Raw genomic sequence first — 19,940 nt, forward strand, 5'->3', positions numbered from 1 at the left:
CCCACTTCAAACTCAAAACCTATAGCTGGAACTCTCAATTGTTTTAATTATAATGTAGGTTTCAGCTGCTAAATGTGCTCCCTCCAATCAAACAGCCTCCAAAGAGGAGAGTAGTCATGGCTTTTTGAGAGATTAACAAGTGCTCATCACGTGTTTTTTAGCATATCTAACATTTACTTTTACTCAGGTTTGTTAAATACAGATTGTTTTAGTCCTGGGGAGTCTGTTTTCCTCCAATAATGTGCCACTGGAAGACCTGTAGAGCTCTGAGAGGTCAGAAATAATAATAAATAAACCACTTCCTGTCCTTGTCCGTTATTCCGTTGTTTTCAAAATTCAAAATTCAAAAAAATAACCGTTGCTCCTAACGGTTGTTCTTCAGCACGCGCAGACAGCTCCACCAGACCAGTTGGTCTTGTGTTGGTTTCAGCACCGGACAGCTCCAACCGCCGCTGTCCGTTCAGCACCGGAGAGAAAAGAGAGAAGAAGAAGAAGAAGAAGAAGTTTCCGCCGACACACTCCGGGTGGAAATTCCCACGCAGGTAACTCAACGCAACTCAAATGTCGAGAATAACCCGTTAGTTGAACCGGTGCTTTCAAAAAGAAGAAGTGGTGACGAGTTGTAACGTTCGGAGGTGTTCAAAAAAGACAACCGTTGAGTCCAGAAAACGTCACAAACTGAGCCAAAATGTCGTCACAGTTCCTCACAAATATTGCTCGAAAAACGGTTTACAGTTGGAAGACCAGAACACCCCGTCGTCCTAACTCTCTCCTTCACTCTCTTCTCCTCCTCTCCTCCTCTCTGTCTCTCTCTCTGTCTCTCTCTCTTCTCCTCTCCTCTCGGAGCTGCGGCTCTTTCTGATGCACGAGATCAGCTGTTGCCGCTTTATAGGCGCGCGCGCGAGAGAGAGAGAGAGAGAGAGAGAGAGAGAGAGAGAGAGAGAGATGGAAGTGCTTAATTTTATTCATCAGAAGAAGAAGGAGAAAAAAAGAGCATCTTGTCTTGTGGGACCAGCAGGGAGGGATATTTAATGAGTTGGTTTAAAGGGCACGCTCACACAGATTTTTTGATGGCAATGAAATTAAACCTGCAGTAGGCAGAACGTTTATATTTATTAATAATAATAAGCATTATTGGGCAAAAAAAAATTCATAATAACCTTTCAGCATATTGTAAATCAAGTGAGATAACTAGTCTTCTGCACCTCCTCATGGCTCTGTTTTCAGGCTTTAAAAGATCCCATATTGTAAAAAGTGAGATTTTTATGTCTTTTATATTATAAAGTAGGTTTGAGTGCTATAAAAATACTGTTAAAGTATCAAAATGCTCAATATATGGAGAAATACACACAGCCCGTATTCATAAATTGTGCGTTTGAAACAAGCGTTTCAAACTGAGGTATTTGAAGAGTTGGGAGTAAGAATGTGTTAAAGGTCCCATATTGTAAAAAGTGAGATTTTCATGTCCTTTATATTATAAAGCAGGTTTAAGTCCTATATAAATACTGTGAAAGTATCAAAACGCTCAATCCACAGATAAATACGCACAGCCCGTATTCCGAAATTGTGCGTTTGAAACAAGCCGTTAGGATTTCTGTCCATTTGTGATGTCACAAATCTACAATATTTAGACCATTACACGGTTTCAAACATAAAGATTCTAAATGCGTCCCAGTTTATTTCCTTTTGCAGTGCATGTGAACAACATCAGCTGACAGGAAGTAAACATGGACCCAAGCTGTTGCGCAACGCAATTCCGTTGCAATTCCGTTGAAATGCACTAAAACGGAGTGTTTCAGACAGAGGGTAAATACAGGTATATTCAGGCAGACAGTATGAGGAAGATAAAGGGTTTTCTTTAACATTACAGCATGTAAACATGTTCTAGTAGAAAAACAAAATACAAGTATGAATCTGAAAATGAGCACGATATAGGACATTTAAAAATCTAGCTGAATGGGAGAATTTGGCCAATCTCAGGTCATTTCAGAGAGAGCGTTTCTATCGAGCGTTCCTATTGGCTGTGTGTTGACTTATTTTACCTTACTTTTATTACATAACTGACCAGCCATGGTCTCCTACAATTTACATTCCCATACAACAAAACTGCATCGTCAATTACGTTTCGAGGGAAACAGATTTTCTTTCTGATTACGTATGTTTTGACGTATCACAAATATGTTTGTAATCATAGTCCACGGAAGACGCGTATAGGGAGAAGGAGTGGGTCACACAAACACAGGACTTTCACCCAGGACGCTGCCGTTTGTGTCCCGTTTGAAAACAAAAGTTAACGCTGACTTATTTTAATTTACGTCCGTAACTTAAATAACGTAACAAACTTACTTATTTTAAGGCGAAACTATGACGTTTTCCTAAAACTAACCAAGGAGTTTTGTTGCCTAAACATAACCAGGTAATTTTGTTGTTAACCACGTGTTTAAAACCGAGTCTGTAATCAGGGAAAAAATACATTTCCCTCGAATCAAAATTGACAATGCAGTTGAACTGATGTACTTACGCCATGCACATAAGCAAGTCACGCTTGTGTTGCTGGACATTCATAGCACGAAAAATAAATACGATATCATATGAACCGTTGTATGAGGATACCTTACACTGTAACCATGATTTCTCTGATATATCCACATCATGTTTACAAACTGTAAATGCAAAGGTAACTGTTGGTCTGCAGAAAAAAAAAATCACCCTCCCGCCTACTGATTCTAGCCTTTCTCAGTGACTGAGAACCATCAAATCAGCCTGAAAACCAACTTCTTGTGGCACTGAACACAGGTCAATGCTTTTACACTGCAGTCGACCAATTGAGTTCCCTTTATGCAAATCAGTGCTCCCCCTGGGCCAATCAGATCTTCTGCACTAAAAATCCAGACTCAGCATTAGCCAATGAGTTTAGTTAATGTAACTGAGGTGAAGGTGTTTTTACTGAATGGTGTTTCACAGAGAAAGAGAGAGAGAGAAGGATGACACTGTCGGAGCTTCATGTAGTACTTTGTGTTACACAATATTCATTTGTGTGTCAGAGGGAAAGAGACATGGTACAGAGTGATGATGCACTCTTTTGGTGTTTACACACTCAAACAAACAGACTTGTCCCTCCAGCCAGACACACACACACACACACACACACACACACACACACTCATGCAAAGCCCTACCCCCATTCATACACATCCAGGCGGGCAGGATGATGATGTGTGATGTAATGCAGTGACGTGTGCGTTTATGTAAGTTCTATTCTGTGAGGTCCTTGGAGTTAACCTATTTTTATACTTCATTGATAAATGTGTGAGCGAGACAGATGGAGTATGTCTGTGTGTGTGTGTGTGAGTTTGTGTGTCTTTTTTAAAACTCATGTGTAGTTAAGTGCATTGTAGAGTATTGCTTTTTAACTTCTCAGTCTGTCTGTCTCTTTGGTTGTCACTTACCGTTGCTGCTTTATTTATGTGTCGATGCACGGTATTGAAGGGGTTTTGTTGTTTACTCTCAGATGGACTGTATAATAATAGATACAGTGCACTAATAGTATGTGTTTGAGCAAGTGGTTTGAGGCTCTAAAAAGGCTCCAAAATTCAAGGGATTTTCCTAAATGGGATCAATACATCACATTTACATTGGACTTTTGATTTTTAGTTAAACCTGCCCTATTTTAAACCCTGTTTTTCCCTGTGCAACATGAAAGGGATTGTTTGTAGTACCAATCCCACTGAGAGTCAACATCCGACTCTGCACCCCAATGCAGTTTTCAACCCCTTTTAGTTGTTTTTAGCTCATGGTATTGGTTGTCCGGCCCACACATATATACTGTATAGTCGGGTCTCGCTGCTTTCGTCAACTCTCGCCTATTGTACGTTACATGCACAGCACAAAAAGGTGAGACTGTCCTCTCAAGAAGAATGAGATCATCAGTTGTTTCAGCCCCAAAATGACATGTTTACGTTGAAGTGACAAAGCCCTCTAGTGACTGTAGTAATTATGACGAGAGCGCAGGAAGAAGTCAGATGACGTCATCACAAAGTCTGCATAGGGAGGAGGTCAAGGTGGATGGATGGGTCAACAAAACATTGGACTTTGACACGGCAGACAGACGGTTCTTTCACTTTTCTAACCGACAGTGATTGTTTTTTAAAGCATGACCACAGTTGTTCTATAACCTTAACCACGTATTTATTGTAACCATGACAACGAAGCTCCCCTAACCTTAATAAAGTAACCTAGTCATTTTAACCCAAACCCCGATGCTTTGCTAACATCAACAAGGTCATTCTAACCAAAAACCATGACTAGCTGGTGAACATAGTGGAGCATTTAGTAAGAAAAGAGCAAAAAGAAAGCAGACTTTCATCAGATGCACAAAGGCAGACTGTTCGTAGCTATACCTAGGAAAAGTAATGCACTGTAAGACATATATATATCCTACAAAATCAATTTGTATGTAATCCACATAATCGGGAAGCAGGAAGTATAAAGTGCGACGTAGGGAGGAGGTCGGGGTGGATGGGTAGGTCAAAAACACCTGACTTTTGTACCCCTTGTGAAACCAGAAGTCAACGTTGATTTATTTGTCATTAAGTTTATTGTGAAAAGACTGTATGGATATAATGAACGGAAAATCGACACGTGTTGCTGGACATTCGTAGGAAAACGCACGAAAAAGGAGGAATATTTTTTCCACAAGATATAATACGAACGGTTATATGAGGATACGTTGACACCGGCATAACAACTAATTAGCCATATCAACTTAAAAAGTGATGTTATGTCAATGTTGTGTTCACAACATGTTTCCGCTGCCCCCAAGTGGCCAAAAAACAAAATTGCAGGTTTAAAAATTAGTGACTTTCAATATGAATTTATCTCAAATTAGACCCACAAAACATTTAAATGCACTGTGCATTTATAAAAAGAAAGATTATTCTTTATACCTTAACTCATCAACGATACATCTACGTTTTATACAGTCTATGGTGTCAACTGCCCACCTGCATATACTTGTTTAGCAAAATTACCAGTGGCGTTCAATGTAAAAAAAAAGGTATAGTGTCTTGACTGCACAGAGAGAGAGAAATGCAGAAATTGAAAGGTATCCGTTGGCGGGGGTCGTGTGTGATTCTCCCACTGATTGTCTTTCTGTGCCGATCGATGACTCAGACACAACAGGAAATACCAACTCTATCTGGTCTATTTCTATGACGGTGAAATTGTCCACTCTTCGTTATTTTTCCTGCTAGCCTGCGAGTGCAGCTATACTGCTGAGCTCAGCGAAATGTATCTGTGTGTGTGTGTGTGTGTGTGTGTGTGTGTGTGTGTGTGTGTTAGATTGTGTGGGGACATGTGGAGACTGGAGACTCATTAGCATAATAATGGACTCGGATGCATGTAGACAGGCAGGCGGTGTGAGAGCATTTGTGTGTGTGCGTGTGTGTGTGTGTGTGTGTGTGTGTGTGTGTGTGTGTCCTGTCAGGAAACACAATCGAAGGGTCCTTGTTGACTTTTCATTCCTCTGTCTTTTAAAGAGCTATTTAAATGACAGGGTTTTAAATAAAACTCCATTCAAATAGAAGGGTTTTTACATATAAAGCAATATCCAGATGAAAGGGTTTGTAAACAGAAAGAGAGATAGAGGGCAGGAGGGAGGAGAGAAAACAGAAGGGTGGGGGAAAGACAGACAGAAAAACAAAGAGAGGGAATGAAACAGAGAGAAATAAAGAGGAAAAACCACTTATAGAGGACAAATGGAAGGTCAAACAGGGGTTTAAATGTAAGGAGAGAGAAGCAGCTCACACTAACATAACTGTCACAGTGGATAGATAAAGGTAGTAATGGATGACCAGGACTTGAGAGCCAATGGGAAAAAACATTTTCATTCTAATTATACATCTGCTTGTCTAGTACTTACAATACTTGATAGCGGGGCAGTTAATGTTGATGAAGGCTTATCATGGAACTGTTACAGATGGGTGACAAGTTTAAATAAAGAAGCAACATCAAGTGTCTTATTAAAGGAACAGTGTATAACGTTTACGGGGATCTATTGGCAGAAATGGAATATGACATACGTTTTCTTTAGTGTATAATCACCTGAAAATAAGAATCGTGTTTTCGTGTTTTCGACGTCGCTTCTCTATAGGGCCATTTTCACCGCTCATCACTAGATGCCTCCAAATCCTACACACTGCACCTTAAAGTCTCTCAAACTTCTGTCTTCCAAAACAACCCATCAGTGAGAGCCTTTTAAAACCGTAAACTGTAACTGATCAATACAAAAAGGATTCAGATGACTGTTTTCTGATCTGCAACTGCTGTGGTTAGGTTTCGGTTTAAGCACAAAAACTACTTGTGTGAGGTTAAAGAAAGATCATAATCACGGTTAAAAGAAAACAACATTGGCTTTTGTGAGAAGGAAGAAGGCAACAGTCAAAGTCAAACCACCTTTGTTGACCCAACCACCCCGACCTCCTCCTTACGGCATTTTCAGGATTTAAAACAACTTTTACTTTTGATCCTGACAAACAAAAGTTGTGATTCACATGGCTGAGAGTGCTTCTCTATATGTTCTTGTCATAGATTCTACAAGATGGCATTTCCACAAAAGATATTCCCTCATTTCTTGTTTTAATGATGGCGGTGGAGAGCGCTGTTTAAAGGCTGGAACATGCGCTGAGCTGCACGTAGGCAAACAAGCACAAAGCTGTCCGGAGATGTTCGTGTGGCTGTTTCTCTTATACCTGTACAGACTCTGAGTATGTTTACTTGCTTTTTCCTTTTCCACCTCAAACATTGCCTCCAAAGGAGCTGGTTCAACCTTTCACCTTGTATGACCCTCAGGTCCGTACAAGGCTTTATTGATGAGGTGTGCACGTTGGCTCCTCTGTGACCTACTGTTATCCATAACACTCCTCATAACACCAAAGATAAATCTCACAAGATGATTAAAGGGATATGAAATACTGGATATCTTTTATAACTTAAGGCCTCTATAAATCCTTAAAATAAAACAAAACAAGGAGGAAAAATCCCTGCTCCACACAAGTAGACACTGCTTTGTTTTCAGAGGTTGCAAGTCAAAAGATTTAAGAACAACTGCCTTTATTCAAAGTAATGTACTGTATTTCAACTCAGTCAAATAGTGGCCAGACATATGTCATGGCACAAAATACAATAGAAGTTAAAAAAAAAAAAAATGAGCAGCACACAGCTGGCCATAATAAAACAAAACAGAGACGAAGAGAACAAAATATCACCAGTAAACCCGCCATGTCCGTGTCATTAAGATACATATATGACCCTGCATGTGTGCTATGAATATGTATGTTGTATGTATAAGATGTGACCCTGGACATTAATATGTATTGGGCGGTAATGAGGCGAATGGGCAGATCAGATGGGTCCTTCTTAACTGGTCACATGTGGCTCATTAGGGTAGGGCCACGCAGAGCACCTGATACCCTCAAGATGACTACTGCACCCCGAGAATGATCTAATATCATATCTGTTTTATCAGATGAGGCAGAAGAGACAGAAGAGATGAGAGACAGAGGAGAGATGAGAGACAAAAATCTACATTTAGATCTGAACTGATATGACAGCAATGTGATAACTAACTAATCTGACAAGAAGGGTACACGGAGGTAGAGCGAAGTTCAAACGTGAATGATAGTGTCCTGGAGCAAGACTTTCAAGTCTCTCCTGATTGAGGGGGGGAGGGTGCTGCTCTTGTTGTTGACCCTGACCTCTGACCTACTTGTGGACATGGGAAATCAAAAAATTAACTTGTCCAACAGGAATCATCATCACACATCATCATCATCATCATCACTATAACTCTGGACCTGAGGGGATGATACAGGCAACGTATCCTCATGCAACGGTTCGTACGATATCTTACGAAAAGTTATTCCTCATTTTTCAAAACAATGTTGTTATGTTTAGGAAAACTAAACTAACTACGGAAGTGGCGTTACTTAAGTACAGAAGTTACATGACGAATAAATCAATGTCTGGGTAAAAATAACCACAGAAGTGACGTTACTTAAGTACCGAAGTTACATGACAAATAAATCAACTTCTGAGTTAAAATAATCATGGAAGTGGCGTTACTTAAGTCCGGAAGTTACGTGATAAATAAATCAACGTCTGGGTTAAAATTATAGAAATAATGTGAGAGTAAATCAACGTTGACTTCTGGTTTCAAACGCGGTACGAACACCGGTGTCCTGGGCAAAAGTCTGTTTTTACCTACCCATCCACCCTGACCTCCACCATACACACCGTTTGTAGCTCTTTATACTTCCTAGTTCACGATGACTTGGATTACACACAAATTGATTTTGTGGGATATACACGAATTACAGTGCATTACTTTTCGTAGCTAAAGCTACGAACGCTGTATGAGAACTGCCTGACCCAGGCATTATTTGGGGCTCTAGAGAAGGGACAGTATACCTCTATTAGTACTCGAAATAAGCTAAATCTTTGTGGACAAATACTCTGACCATATTTAAAATAATTGGCTGAAATCTAAATGTACAGCAGGAGAGAGGTGGATAGAGAGCAGCAGGACGGATAGCTGGGTCCATATTAACTAGGCACATGTGTGTCATTATAGCAGGTTGATATAAGACAGCTGATACCCATGTGGGGACTGTGGGGTTATAGAGTTATATCACTGAAATGCAGCGTCTCTCAGTGCACTTTACAATGTGTTTCATTTTCTTACTGCAGAACTAAAGTATGTGACGCATGTCCAGATTTTAGAGGCAGTAAACTTTGAATCTGGTTAGCTTAATTTATGACTTTTAGATGATCGGGCATGTGGACGAGAGACAGTGTAAATGTTATAAATGTCAGACAGATAATTAGGTCCGTATAAATGGAGCCACCCGATACCCTCAAACAAGTGATGACACATGAACCATTTGCAGTAAATGTTTAACACGTTGACATTGTACAATTATACTCCCTGAACATTTTTAAAGTCATCTCTGAGTCATCCCGTAACGGCTAATTCAATTCTATTGCTTAAAAAATGCGATGAAATTGCAATTTTAACAGAACCAATAATATTGCAATTTTGCTATCTGTGACAATGAAACACTGATTCAATGGAAATGGAGGAAATGCCTTGATTGTGCGAGGGCTGATATTAAACTGGGAGCAGAATAGACATAATGAATCCCCTGCTCTGCTTGGAAAGTTTCTAATACATGATATAACTTGTTGGTGATCTCTCTTCAGTCTTCACTACATGGACAGAAAGCTGTGCTTGCGACTATTCTGCATGTCCTTCGCATATATCGAGAATCGCCCATCCGATCTACTTCATTCTTGGCGGGTGTATTGCTCAGGACTCAACGGAGTGCAGTGTCGAATGTGGAGCAATCTGGCCAGATGGTGGCGCTATATCAATGAACGTTTTGGCCTGTAACTTTTAAACCGTAAGTCTCCGAAACAAAATTGCATTTGCGTCTAGACTGATTTTCAGCTATTTTATGCAAATAAGATAAAAAAAATTTTGTCTACTACATATTTTGAGGAATCATCACCAAATTTGGTACAGGACATCTCTGGACCAAGGCAGAAAATGATGATGATGATGATGAATTTTTGTTGTTCCATAAAGTTTTGCTATAGCTGGCCCTCAAAGTTAGCTCAAATGCTGTGGGAAAAGGAAAAAGCTAGAGACCCAGCTCTTTCATGAACACCTCCACACCTAATGACATTGATGCTATTGATAATGTAGATGACGATGATATTGATGATGATGATATTGATGACGTTGTTGATGTTGTTAATGATGATAATAATGATGATAATAATGATGACAAAAAATAATACAAAATCAGCTTCTATAAACCCTGTGCGTTGCCTCAGTGCACTTCCTGTCGGCGCCTGTGTCCGATCGGACTTGAAGCTGTTGTTGGCACTTATTCAAGTTGTTCCCTCCTATCTAGATCCCTGCTTGTGTTGTACGAACTCTCAGATGTACAGCGCTTTGGACAAAAGCGTTTGCTAAATGAAATTGTAGAATTGTAGACTGTTACAGAAATTGTTATATCTCCTGAACACTTTGTAATATGGAAACTACATTTCGTGGACAGGTATAGATATGATGTTTAAGTGACCATGGCAAGTTTGGTGCCATTTGGCCAATAGTTGGCACTGTAACAATTGGCCCGTTCTGGACGGGCACACGCTCTACACGGGCACCGCACTAGTACAATTAAATAATCGGCAAGAACAACCCTTCTGTGGCTTGCACAAGTAAGAAAAGATTTTAAATGAAAGGTAAAGCATAGCTCTCTGTCAGAGTAAAGAATGAACAGCAGCAAATTAGATCACTCTAGAACGTTTTCTAACAGCAGTAAGGATTCATTTTCAACAATCTGTTCACATTTCAATGATTAAAGTCTTCGCACTGTCAAGGATAAGTATGTTTCTTGGATTTTGTGTTTCTCGGCTCTCTGCAATGTCATTTTATCTCTTTACCCTAAATTGAATTTGCCATTACACAATGATCTGAACGTCTTACGACATCGCTGATGTAATTCTCCACCAATAATGTACTGTAGGTGCCAGATATTGACAGTTTAAAGTTCAAGAAAAGCCATTAACAGGTAATAACAGTTTTCTATTGTAAAAATGATTATGACATCAAACGTTAACATTTAAATCAAATTGTAAGCCAAAGTTTTACGCAGATTTTGGACTGTTTCTACCTACAAAAGTCTTATATAAAGCTGATCAAGGATAATTTTTAACATATGCTGATGTTTATTATTCCCTTCTGGGCGTGAAAATCACCTTTATGAACCCAAGTCTGGGACAACACATGTTCACCGACAGATAGACGGATAGATAGATGGACAGGTTTATGAGTCATTAATTCAAACAAAGGCGGCTTATTAACCAGTCTGTTCGCAGCTGGCTTACACCTGATACCTTCAGTAGCCTCTAGACTCCTTGATGTGTGTGCGCGTGTTTGTGTGTATGTGTCAGTGCATGGTCCCGTGGTGCCATAAAATGATAAGAAATGATAATAGCAGCTGACTTCTGACTCAGTGAGAAAAAAATAGAAATCTCCATAACAAGATATACATTTAGAAAAAATAATACGTATGTAAAACATTCAAAATTACAGTGATTTAATTTCCCATTAAACCAATATTCCTGTAGTGATAATGATTTATGCTCTACTAAGATTTAATACACATTTCCTTTATTATTTTCAACAGGGGTTCTTCTGCTTGAACGCACTCACTTAAACAATATTTCTATTTCCTATTGAACGTCTACTTTCTAATTGGAATGAATGCAACCAGCAGGAGCACCGGTGATACATTTACCCACCCTGCTGTTGTGTAAATTAAGACTTCTTCAAAGGCTGCGTCTCACAAAGTTAGTCAAGTGGAGTCGATGTCACCTCTCCAGAATTCAAAGGGAATAAGATGAGTAACTGAAAATCAGCTAAAATTAGAGGGGTAACAAGCAAAGCGAAGCGTTTTTTTTGATTGGCAGTGATGCTCTTGTGATGAAAAGATATCAAACTGTGATATTTGTAAAGCAATCCGCCGCTGATTTGAAGCCGCATGCAGATCTATTTTAGCTCCGGTCTCAGCTGTGTCAACACGTTAACCTTCATATGAGTGAAAAGACAATTGGCGTGATGCTCCTCCCGTGACCTCGGACAATTAAGCTCCATTTACAAACATGAAAACGTCACACCTAAAGCTAGTTATTTAAATTGTCTCTCGTTTTGTGCAACAACTCAGCAGAGGGAAGAGATTCAGGGGGTTAATTGGGTCTAGGGACACCGCACACACACATACACACACACACACACCACCAAATCCTCTTAGCTTTATAATGAAGGAAGTAGAGATGGGTAGAGGAAAAGAGAAGCAGAGAGAGAAACATGAAGGAGAGGGAAGAAGAGAAAGGGGGCCAGGATGGAGAGATGAGAGAGAGAAAGAGAGGGAGACAGAGATGCAGGTCAAGATAAAAGGATAAACACTGCGGGATAAAAAAGCAGGGGATGCTGTGATGGAAGGAACAGAGAAATAGGAGACGCAGGAAAAAAGTTGAAGGGGTGACAGTTAAGAGTGGATTGTAAAATAACAATGCTTTGTTGCCATGGAAACACACATTTTTATCAGCCCGAGAGGCAAGGAAGTAACCTGCTTGTTAAACCTCCTGTGCTATCTTGTTAAGCTGTTGTTGTGTTTGTGCGAGCAACAGTATGTTTGCAGTCGTGGCGTTCCCTAATGAAACACTGTGGGCACACGTCTGGCTTTGTTCTGTTTCAGGGTTTTTTATTCTCCCTAGATTTTTTTATTAATTACTACCTTCTCCCTCAAATGAATGCGTGAGGTTTTGTTTATAATGTCAGTAAAAATGAATACAATCTGTGTAGCCTATTTGTATTTAGGCCACATTGAATTAGGGGAAGTTGAAAACTTTTCACTAAAAATCAGCCTCATTTTAATCTTCATCACTGTGGATTGAAAGGTGCACCCAATTCAACTGTTATCAGGCCATTAAATAAGCGTTATCTGTCGCTATAAGCACCATAGATGTGGGTCATTAGGGGCCTACGCCTACTACGTTGTAAAAGTGAAAGTGAAACTTAAAAGCAACACGTTCTAACATGTAAAACTGAATGAAACGTTTTGAACACAAACAAAAAGGCTTCTTTAGGTTTAGGCAACAAAACTACAACTTCTTTAGGTTTGGGCAATAAAACTACAACTTCTTTAGGTTAAGGCAACAAAAAAACACTAAGTTACACTAATTAATTAACACTGACTAACAACTACAAACACAAAGACAACTACACATTGTTGCTTTCACACAGGATGCTAACTCCGGTCTCCTGGGTGAAAGTCCTCTGTTTTGTGTCCCATGAATCGTCCCCAACCTCCACCCCTTATGGAGTTTCATATTGTCTATACTACGGCGCCTGACTTTCACTTCTCCTTCTTTCGGTGATCTACCATGTGAATAGATGATAAAACCTACAAGTGGGTGTAGTAGGCCCCTACTGACCCACATCTATGGGGTTTATAGCGACTGATAACGCCTATTTAATAGCCTGACAAAAGTCTAATTGGCTGATAGGTTATAATCCAACTATAGTTGGAGAATTTTCTAAATTCACAAAGGAGCATGTTGTTTTTCTACAGTACTTCTCTGAAAACATAAAAATCACCAAAATTGGTACTCTGGTGATAGAAAGTTTTCACCTGACAGCAGAAAAATAAGCTGTTTCTATGATCTGCATTGTTTGGGACCAAAACAAGCCACCAGTTGTAGTCAAGCTTGTATTGTCATCATTTTTACACAGTTTGGACACAATAGAGGCAATTTGTATTCAAGCAAAGTGAAGAAACACAGAGCATGAAGAAGTAACGCTGCCACGGAGCGAACACAAATACCACCGATTTCACAAAGAAAAATATGTCTTTGGGTAAACCTCCGGGGAGCTCTGTGATCACAGACAAAATGCTCAAATCAGGTCAGTTCATATCAGCAGCTCACATACCTCCTCGCTAATTTGGCACATCCCTTTTTCAGCACAAAGCACTGTCAACAGGAAGATAAGATCTAAGTCCTGCACCTGATGATTTGAAAGCAGACTGACAGCTGATTTGATTCAAAGAGCCACAGGAGATTCGGACATTTTCTGGTCATGTGTGATCATAATATACATTGATGTAAAAAACCAAATCCATCAAAAGCCAAATCAAATTTCCTCATACTCTGTTCTCAATCTTAGTGCTGCTGAGTTCTACATCTCTATATGTTTGATTAAAGGTGCACTGTGTAATCCGTAGCCACATGCTCTAAAGAAATAGGGGTCAGCATTTCACATCTACGACTGGGTCCATACAATCTAAATTTACAGTCATCGATTATAATTTTTTTTTTTTAAAAAGCAGGGCAAGAATACGCAAAATTCAACCAAACTGCTGAAACTCAGCCAGTCAAAATAACACTGCTATCTTCGAAAATTCACATGTAGCATCGGCCTTTAGTTTATCTGCGTGTTTACTGTGCACTTAAGCGGGGGCGTTTAGAAACGTTTGTTTATCGGCTTGGGTCCAGGGTGGCGGAGACGAGCGAATGAATTGTGTTTTCCTTTCGTCCTCCCCGCCAACGGGGGACTGCCTCACCAAGCAGGACGGTTATAGCGCAGGGTTGTCCTTTAACCACAAGGTTGGCGGCTCAATCCCCGGCTCCTACTGTCTGCATGTTGTGTCCTTGAGCGAGACATTGAACCCAAAGTTGCTCCTCGAGTGCTAAACAGCAGTCCACTGCTCCTAAAATGCTTAGGATGGGTTAAATGCAGAGGCTGAATTTCATGTATGTATATGACAAGTTTAAGTTTAAGTTATTTAAAAGGGGGGAGTGTGCGGTGGCTCAGCTGGTGGCTGTGGCAGCTTGGATTCAGCTGGTGAAATCTCCAGCATCGGGAGTCGCAGTGGGCTGGTGGAGCACTGGTTCTAACCTGTGTATCGGCAGCAACACAAAGTTTGCTGATTCGGTGGGAAGTCGGGGCAGTCCCCCGGGGGGTGCTCGGGTTTGCGCCGCTGGCTGAATTCAAGCTAACTGCTAACGGAAGGTCAGTCTGTCTCCCGAAGCTGCCACACGCTCTATTCCCGGCGAAGTGGTCTCCTGGTGGCAGAGAGGATTAGGCAAGGGTTTGAGACATTTTCTCATTTCTGGCACTTTGAATTTAATCCAACAAACAAACTATCATAAACGCACAAAGATCATGGATGTATTATTAACAAGCCCTCGGGGCAGCTATATTTCTTCATCCTCTCATGTTGGACTGAGGGCAGACCGGCGCTACAGTGATTCACTATCGCCTCAAGGAATAAGTATAAGTATTACAAGACAGGACGGGCTGGGGCTATAGTCGGTTAGTATACTAGTTTAGATAGATATCTCTGCAACACAATTCATACAGTAGATGACTTTGATAAAACATTTTTAATGTTTTTAACTCAAATTCTGTCTATAACTTACACATTGCACCTTTAAAGTTAAAATCCATAAGATTGTAATATTGTATGTCAAGATTTTTCATGTCTGCAATAACCATTCATTGTATTTCTATTCATCATTATCGCTCTATATAGTAGTTTTTATTGTTAGTGGCACAGCAAACGATGCATGCATGTAACTGTCGAAACAAGGGGTGGCTTTAATTGTGAAGCAGTCACAGGAAATTTGCTATTTATTTGCCACAGAGGTTAGCACTGACAAATACCATTCATTAAAATTACTTCTATAAGGCAAGACAGTGTTTTTTTTGGCATTTTCCCTCAATTGTAAATCCTGATTTGGAGCTTTAAATGCACCAGAAGGTTTTGTGTCAAATGTTTGTGGGAGAAATTTAAGCATTTCTCAAAGTCCTACAGTTTCACACCCAAAAAACAGGACGTCATTGCCAGGACAGACAGAAGACCATGAAGTAATTTTGGGTCCTCTTTGAAAAATGACTCATCCACACACGCAGTGATACGGGGCAGATGATAGAGCTGTATCATATCCTGTCGTCAATGTCAATTTATTTATATCGAATTTTAATCTTACATTCTCTACAGTGGGCGGATTATTGCACAGGAATTTCTTGGTCAGCTAAGACGGTAAACGGATCAGAGGAGAATGTCATATAGAAGTTTGGCACAAATGCACGTACACATGCGTCGGCCAATCCTTCTCCGTCACTTTTTCCTCATTTCCAGTGAACCTCTCTGTGATACTGCTGATTCCAGTGTCACAGAGTTGCAGAGCCACGCAGTTCTTCCATTGAGTTATACTCTATCTACTGTAGTGACATATCTTGGTCTCCCCTTCGTCTGAGACAAAGATAAAAGGCAGAAGTTATGTGTGTAATCGCCAGATACCCCATACAGACCAACCTGAAGGTTTTAAAAAAAGAAAGACCAAATTAATGATAAGGGATAAAAGGCTTTGATGCCATTATTAAATTTTTTTATTTATTTTTTATCTTTATTACTAATCATTATGTTTTTTCATCAGGGTATTTAATTTCTTTGCCCATGACTTTTTATGAAATATTTCTATTATTTTTTTGACTCAGATATATCTCTGCTCACTTTCCTCATTTTGTCAGACAACTCTCCAACAAAAGACCATCATTGTTCGTTGAGACTGCTGAAATAGACTGACTCACTCCATCTGTGTTCATGTGTGTGTGCATGTGTTATAGGACGCAGGGGGAACAAAGGATTTCCGTGACACAAGGGGCCCAGGACAGGACTGAAGGGAGGAGGAGGAGGAGGGGTTGGAGGAGGAAGGGATAAATTAGGAGAACGTACCCCAGCAGAGCGGCGAACAGACTCTGGAGGAGCAGAGACAACAGAAGAGGGGATCAGAGGATAAATGAGGAATAAATGACAGGAAAGTTTTAGAAAGACATGCTTTAATGGTTTTAGGGTTGAGCACTTTCGAGGGCTTTTTTTTTTCTTTGCAGTCTCTCAGCTCAGAGTCATTCAACTCTGTCACACAAAGTCGAGTTAAGTCAGCTCAGGTCTGCTCAGTTAATGGGAGGCTGTGTGGACCAGTTAACTGAATTTTAGGCCTTCAAACTTAAACAACCAAAGTCATTCTGAACTTTGTATTTTCTCCTTCCACGGTCTTAATCCTTCTGTGACATTGTCTGAAGGGTGCAGACTACATCAAAGCCTTTACCACAAAATATTAAATTTAACATTTCAAATATCAATGAACATAAGAGCAAAATGTTCACTGACAATTCGTTTTCACTACAATATCAGCATTTGTATGATTATGTTTAGGTTTTCACAGCACGTGGTAAAGATTAGGGGTAAGATCGCGGTCTTGGTTAAATATTGAGAAAGTAAAAAGGGAGGCACAATGTGATCTCGTAATTAATATATAACCGAAACCATGAGCTTTTGTTACCTACTGTAAACATAATTACAAACTTTGTTCCCTGGAGAGAAAAAAAAACCGTCACCACCAACATAATCCTGGCAGAAATAACGTTTACTCAAAATGTAGCTGTCAAAACAAACTACTTGTTATATGCAATTTTAAGGAGACAAGTTTGAAGGATATGGCAAGTTGGTCTGATTATCAGGCAACATCAACTAAGATCAAGGCTTAGACAACTGACAGTTTCTACAATGAATTTTCTATTAAAGGTGCAGTGTGTAGGATTCAACAGTATCTAGCGGTGAGGTTGCAGATTGCAACCAACTGAAACTTCTCCCGTGTGCCAAGCGTGTAGGAGAACGAAGCGAAGACGTGAAAACGCTAATGTCCCTATCTAGAGCCAGTGTTTAGTTTGTCTGTTCTGGGCTACTGTAGCAACATGGCGGTCGGCTCCGTGAAGAGGACACACTCCCTATGTAGATATAAAAGGCTCATTCTAAGCTAACGAAAACACAATCATTCTGATTATCAGGTGATTATACACTAAAGAAAACATACTTATTAATATTATATTCCAATTTCTGCAAATGGATGCCCCTAAATGATACATTGAGTCTTTTAACTTGGTACAATTTTGAAATTAAAGTTAAAAGGGACCAAACAAAAAGAGGTCAATGTTCTTCTCCTGAAAACAATGCAAAAATCTTCAAAGGTTCTCTCAGGTGACAAACGTGAAAGACCAAAGAAATTTTTTAACAAGGTTATCTTCTTCAAGAACGCAAACACATGTAGATTAACACCAGAGACAAAAAAGATATCTGAGAACACCAGCATTAACAGTGACTCTGCAGTAACAGTCCCAAATGTTGTAAATATGTCCTATAAGACAAGTTTAACCAACCTCTTACATTTATTTTGACAAAAATAACTGGTTGAAAGTGTAACAACAACAAAATATGAGCATACTTATTGACAGAATCACTATTTCAACTTTTATTAGTTGGCATTTTATTTAGTTTAAGCTTTTTGTTTTACTGTGTTTTGACTGTGTGTTTTGATGTTTTTATTCAGTTGATAGTCGCGTCAGGCTGAAGTACAGCATGTGAACGCTCTTGCATGTTGTCACGCTTTACTAGAAAATGCTTTGTAAAATCTGGTTTGATGGTTGATTATCAGCGCTCACCCAGACGTCTGTTGTTCCCCCAACAATAGACTACCACCACCAGCCCCTCTGTGTGTGTGTGTGTGTGTGTGTGTGTGTGTGTGTGTTAATCATGATGCAGCTCTTATCAGCGACCGTCAGACCTGCAGAGTCTCCGATGTGCTCCCTGCTGATAGCTGCACACACAGAGGTCTCCTCCCCCATCGGGGTTTTAAATAGAGAACTAATAGACCTCGGCTCGGAAAATAAAAGCCGAAGATCATTACCAGGCGAGAATGACAACTCGGTAGAACAGTAACTAGAGTAACAAAACAGCTGATGATACGCTGGCCTCTTGATGTGCAGAGTGTGAAGGAGCTCAGAAAGACGCCGCTGTACGAAACGCCTCCATCCGACAGCAACCACGTTTTACACGCTGCAAAGTCTAATGAAAACACGCTTCATCAAGCAGAAGATGTCAGCTTTTTATTCAGCCCCACACTTTGCATATATTTGATAAAAATACAGAATCTCAGAACTGAAGGTTTCAGCATGAAAATCACAAAAATTTAAATCTAGAGGCACCGCTTTCATTTTAAATAACGTCAAATTTCTCATAAAAAGAGCATAAAGAAAGCATTTGCTGGATCACCTGAAGCATCAGAGGTCAGATTCTGTGTGTTTGAATCGTGTCCTGCAACTCTGACTCTGATTTCAGCTATGACGTTGAGAGAAAGACACACAGAGAGGGGGGTGAAAGGATAAAATCTGTCATTAGAGTCTATTCACTGTGTCTCTATGGTGCCAATGGAAAGGCTCTTAACCTGCTGACACACACACACACACACACACACACACAGTAAAAAAGAGAGAGCTGTAATGAACAGTCGAGGGAGTCCATTGCCCCTTCTGTTCACATTTAGACTCTTGATTGGCCGAGACCTCTGACCATGAAGGTCAAAAGGTCATAATTGTGACCCTAAGGACATCTGTGTGTGTGTGTGTATGGGGTAGTGAACTAACACGAAGAGGTCCAGAGGCAACAGCAAGAGCTATCCTGGATATTTTGAAGAAGAACTTTAATGTTCAAGCCTTGATGAGAGTTTTTTTTTTTTATAATTAACACGTTATAATGGGTCAGTGTGAATAGCAGGTCAGCAGCTCTTGAACCCGCGGTCTGTTTGGATGTGTGGGAACTCCGGTCTGCAGATGACAGCTCGTTAACAGAAGGAGATTTGACCGTCAACCCCAATCACTCTCTCTAACGTCCCCCATCCCCCCCCTCAGGCTCTGGAGCAACAAGGTCAAACACACAGAGGTGGAGGAGGGTGGCGTCACACAAGCAGGAAGGTGTTGTTTGTGCTGATATTTCATTTAACCATACACTTACACACACATGCACAAGCCTGACATATCAGTTAGATGAAGAGTCCGTTTCCAACATGCGAGAAGTCTGGTCCACAAAAATAAAAAATCGGAGGCTTTGAAGATGTGTCGAGACCTTTCGTCTGTCTTTGCGTTTTCTGCATACACTTAAAGATGGACGACATGACAGCTCCCCCAAAGTGAAACCAAAACAGCTTGATCACCCCCTGGTGGCCGGCTGCAGTACAGGTCATAAAGCCCGCCGCCTCCATGTTGGTGACATGGGCCAAACAAAAAAGTCAAAGTGCACGTCAGATACAATTTTCCCAAAGATGGTTTCTGTCATGTTAGGTAGTTCTTATCAGGCTTATGTATGTTCAAGTGTTAATTTTTCCGATAAGTTTGGTTTTAATATTTTTATTATTTATATTTTATTTGATGCTATAAAAAGGGGGTGAGACGTCATGATTGACGACCGTGATTG

The 19,940-nt window shown here is 40.2% G+C and overlaps 1 long non-coding RNA gene across 1 annotated transcript; it reads left to right on the plus strand.

Annotated features, from left to right (window-relative positions):
- The first annotated feature begins 395 nt into the window (after window positions 1-395).
- On the plus strand, window positions 396-17,040 carry LOC141754566 (uncharacterized). The gene is made up of 2 exons (XR_012590676.1): window positions 396-542; window positions 16,262-17,040. It is a non-coding gene; the product is annotated as an uncharacterized LOC141754566 (long non-coding RNA).
- The last annotated feature ends 2,900 nt before the right edge of the window (window positions 17,041-19,940 follow it).

Source organism: Sebastes fasciatus, chromosome 17 (assembly GCF_043250625.1).
Source record: "Sebastes fasciatus isolate fSebFas1 chromosome 17, fSebFas1.pri, whole genome shotgun sequence".
NCBI classification, from domain to species: Eukaryota; Metazoa; Chordata; class Actinopteri; order Perciformes; family Sebastidae; genus Sebastes; species Sebastes fasciatus.